Source organism: Cyanistes caeruleus, chromosome 2, assembly GCF_971803275.1.
Source record: "Cyanistes caeruleus chromosome 2, bCyaCae1.hap1.1, whole genome shotgun sequence".
NCBI classification, from domain to species: Eukaryota; Metazoa; Chordata; class Aves; order Passeriformes; family Paridae; genus Cyanistes; species Cyanistes caeruleus.
Window position 1 is genome coordinate 44,664,550 of NC_141702.1, and position 4,831 is coordinate 44,669,380.

The 4,831-nt window shown below is 43.1% G+C and overlaps 1 long non-coding RNA gene across 1 annotated transcript; it reads right to left on the minus strand.

Moving 5' to 3' along the window:
- Positions 1-779: 779 nt before the first annotated feature.
- Positions 780-3,517, minus strand: LOC111927288 (uncharacterized). The gene is made up of 3 exons (XR_002863491.2): positions 3,431-3,517; positions 2,738-2,862; positions 780-2,635 (listed from the first exon to the last, which is right to left on the minus strand). It is a non-coding gene; the product is annotated as an uncharacterized LOC111927288 (long non-coding RNA).
- Between the last annotated feature and the right edge of the window lie 1,314 nt (positions 3,518-4,831).

A 4,831-nucleotide genomic window follows, 5' to 3' on the forward strand; every position in this document is an offset into this window, starting at 1 on the left:
TCAGTGGTCTGTACAATGCCTTCTCCCCAGACAGTGTGGGGCAGTTTAATGGGTCATTGCCTCTAAAGATGAGCCTCGAGTCTTCATTGTGAAGTAGAACAAGTGACTTCAGGACTCAGAGGAGCTATCCTTGATCCCTTACCAGTGGCAGAGCTTCACAGTTTTTTTCATTAACTAGAGTAATTAAAAAGACGTCTGACCCAGCACTCACGCTCTCTCTGTTTGCTGCCCATAACTCACAACTGCACAGTCACCATATGTTCTGTCTCTGTTGGTGTTAGCAAGAATTTTGGCTCAACAGAGGACTGCAACAATTATTGGCCTCCAAATCTGCACTGCCTGCAGCCTGGAGGAGTTCCCTTCATACAAAATTTAGCCGGCTTCTCTCTGGCCCAAACAGCCCACCACACAAGAGGTGCTGCCCAAGTGGTGTGCTCTGACAGGAGATGAGCTTGAGAGCACTTCAGGGGCTCTGTGACAGAGCCAGCCTGCAGCAAGTGAGGATCATCACAGCATTAGCTTCAAACCTGCACTTCTGCTCCAAAGCAACCCGCCTATGCAGGCACCACCCCTGATGCACAGCTGCATTCACTGCCAGGATTTCCCAGATCTCAAGCTGCATCTTGGGTCCTCCTCAGCTTTCTTTTACTATCTCTGACCCTTCTACTTCCTTGTACTTTCAGGTCAATAAGTTGCACCTTTTCCCCTCCAAAGCTGGCCAAGGGCTTTCACCGGGTACCACCAGTTACTCCATTTTGGCCACACTCCAGGCTATAGTTATTGTGGTATTTCTCTACCTGCTCCCCTTAAATGAGCAATTAACAGGGCTTAGCAAACATTTTCTTCTTGGCATAAACCAACTTCATCTTTCCTTCTAATCACTCTGAAGTCCTACAAGGAGGATTCCCATCCTGTGTGCAGACTCTTGTCCATGCTCACGGTGCCTGCGGCACTGAGCTCCTCTCTCTCTGCCCCACAGCAATGTCCCCTTTCAGCACACAGCTGCAGCTGAGCCCCGTGACAAATTCCAGCACCTCTCAGAATGGCTCTGGCCTCCTTTTGCTGGTCTTTGCAGGCCAGGCCAAGTCCAGCTGAGTCCCTCCAAATGGGTCCATTGCCAAAGCCTCTTGGCAGCCTTTGCTGGAGGTGTGCCAGGAGGGAAGGTTCCTCAGGTTCTTCCTAGCTTGGGTAGATTCTCCCCTTCTCTTCCCTGAGACCCCAGTGAGCCCCAGTCTACTGGGAAGGTTTCTGGCCTTGGAATGTGTGTCTCAGTTTGGAAACTAAGCTTCTTTTCTTTTTTATTTTATTTTTTGCTGCAGGTAATGTTTCAGACCTATTTGGTTCCTGGGAAACTGGACTGTTGCTGTCCATCTTCTCTGGTACAAGGGTTCTGGGCATGCCTTCTCAGACTATTCACTGCAATTTTTTTAGCCAGTTTCTTATGTTTGGTACAGTTTGACTTCATTCTTTCCTGTTTCTGCAGTTATGACAGTGTTACAAAGCTAGGCAGTAGAAGTCCTCTGACAGCCTTAATTCCACATCAGGTTTCTGACTTTTGCAACTTTTTGATTTCCTTGTGCTGTTGGTATTTTTAGCTTTTTTAATCCTCACTGCTGTCCTGCTCAGTTAGTAACCCCCAAGCTTGCCAAAGATTCCTTGGCCTCCTCTGTCCCCGGAAAAGCTGCTGGTCCTCAGCCATCTGGTTACTGGTTCCTTATTCATTTATTTTGAACTTGTTCCAGCTTCTGCTGCCCCTAAAAAATTTTACCTCCAGTCTCAGGCCATCTCCTAAGCCTTTCAGCAAAGCCTTCAGATGTTGCTTTAATCCCTTCTGCAAGGTCTCATGCTCTTTTCTTGGGTCTTTAGACCTTATTTTAGTCACTTGTGATAGCCTCCATTTCTGCAGGTTTTGTTCATAGAATTCCACAGGAAGTCTCAGTGCATGGCAGAGCACAGCATTCCTGGTTTCCTTTCTCTACTGGAAACAGCTCATTTGATATAAACTGGAATTGCATTTGCCTACTTGGCAACCCTATAACTTTGGAGTCTCATGGTCAGAGTGTGGTGAGTAAGAGAAGGAGGTACTTTTTTCCCCCTTTTGCATTTCTATGTAATGAATTTCTGGCTTCAAGCAGAGATGCTTCCGATTCACCTTTAAATGTTTAAATGTTTAAAAACATTTTGCACAATTACAAACCATCTCCATTATATTTGTAAAGGCCATAATCTCTTCCTGAATAATTCCATCCTGCTTTTTATAGCTGATGCTGCTCTATTTTGCATCCACCTATTTATTAAACATATAAATATTCTTGAGATATTCCAGGAGTGAAATTCCCTTCCAGCACAGCCTCAGCATAGCCAGCTGTCTTCTCTAGCCAGCTCCTTTTCCACCCCACACTCTGCAGTGGTCCTTCATTCCTCCCACCAGATGTTACATGCTGGAGTCCCTTGACAAGAGAATGCTTCTACTTTCACTCAGTTTCAAGAATGAAACTCAGATGAAGCTGTTCTCCAGATCCTTTTTATGCTCCAAGGAGGGGAGTAGGCATGTTCAGGGCACAGTTTATCTTATCTTGACACGGGGGGTTGGAATAGGTCAAAATAGTGAGATTTACAGGTGGTCCCCTGCCCACTGTGAATAGAAAAAGACACTCAGGACTCAAAAACAGGAGCAGATGACTATAGTTAAGTGGAATTATCTACCTTCTAGATACTCAGACTTTCTCTTAAATACCTTCCATTATGCTTTTAAAGATGGTAGGGGAAGAAACTGCATAAGCAGCCAAAACCAGGCTCCAGAGAACTTCTATCAGTTTTCAATGGCCTTCTGTTGACTTGCCTCCTGTAACTGATTCCTTCCTGTGCCATTTTAAAAAGATTAAGTTAAAAAAACTCAAAGCCAGTGACTTCTCAGTCACTTGTAAGTGTTGCTATATAGAATATAGCTAGAAAACAGCATTAGTTTAAAGGTAAAAACCTTTTACCAGCCTTCTCAAAGCTGTATTAACTGAAATCATTTTAAAATTGTGTTTGCAGTGACTTTTGTTTGCTTTGCTCCCAGTGGAAGATGCCAAGGGGAAAAATATCACATGAAAAATGCAGTAAAATTCCATAACAAGGATACAAAAGGCCACTCCAGGACCATCAGCTGAGAAAAAAATCATCTCTAAGTCATTATATTCTCTTGTTTGGTATGTTTCTTACAGCTGTAGCTACAATAAGCTTCTCCCACACTTGAGATTTGATCCTGCCCATACACCTTCATTAGTAATGCACTGATTACCAGGGGTTTTGTACCAATGCTGTTCAACAGTGCCAGAAAATTCATTGCAGGAGTGCTGAAGCTAACACTGACATGAGCTCTCCGTATGGAAGATGTAGTGGTATGAAAATATGTCTAAGCAACAGAGACTCTGTATTGCCCTACCCAGGATGATTTCCAAAGCCTCCCAGGGATGCCACCTTAAATTTAGGAACCCGCCTCTACTCAGAGTTCAAAGCTCTCAAAGCCACAGGACTGCTACTAGAAGACAAAAGGAAGTAGGAAAACATATAAAAATCCAATGTAACTCTTGAACAGCCTCTGCTGCTCCATAATAAAAGAATAATAGTGTGTGGCACTCTTATAGCACTTTATCTGGGGATCTCAGTGGCTACACAATGGGTGAGTTAGTTTGTCTCAGCCTAAACCAGAAAAATGTCCAAAACAGAGCTGTGGGAACACAGTGCCTCTCCTGTTGAAATCACAGACCTCTGGGAGCCCTTCAACACATGGAAAGAGCCTTGCTCATGGAATATACTTCTTCCATCTCCATGACATGGTTTAGCTCCAGCTGGCAACCACACAGGCACTCACACTCACACACACACCCCAGTGGTGTGGGGAGGATAATAGAAAAAAATAAGATAAAACCCATGAGTTGAGATAGGAACAGTTTACTATTGAAAATAAAATAAAATAATATCAATAACAATATTATTAAAAATATTATTTTTAAAAATAGTAGTAATGAAAAGGAAGACAACAAAAAGAGGGAAATAAAGCCCAAGAGAGTCACATTATACTCAGCACAATTGCTTACCATGCACTGACCAATGCCCCGCCCATCCCCAAAGCACAATCAGCCCCTCCCAGACAACTCCTCCATCTTATATACTGAGCATGGTGTTCTGTGGCGTGGAATATCCCTTTGGCTAGTTTGAGTCAGCTGTCCTGGCTACGCTCCCTCCTGGCTTCTTCTGTGCCTCCTTGCTGGCAGAGCATGAGAAACTGGAAAGTCCTTGATTTTGGGTAGGCACTACTTAGCAACAACTAAAACATCAGTGTGATACCAACATTGCCCTCATGCTGAATCCAAACCATAGCACTGTACAGGGTACTAGGAAGAAAGCTAGCTCTGTCCCAGCTGAAACCAGCACACTCCCTTTAGGAACAGGGAGGATGCAGAAAAGCTGAGGGTCGCACAGAGCGTACCAGAACCAGAAACGACGTACGGCATTTCTTTAGTACTGCTTCTGTGTTGATGCAGGTGACATCTTCTGCATACTAAAAATATAAAGTAAACTAGAACTATTTTATGAGAGAGCTTGAATTAATATATATATATTTCATATAAATATAAATAGTGCATATATTATATATACATATAAATAATACATTGTACAGAAATATACAGGCAATGAGGTAGATGTGTGCCTTGTAAATATAAAAACTCGCTTTTTCTTGGCATTTTACATGCAAATTCTCTTTGGTAGAGAAATTCATGCTAACATGAAAAACCTTTTTACAGGAATTTGAGGTGAAAGAATAAGTGCAAGATATTTTTAA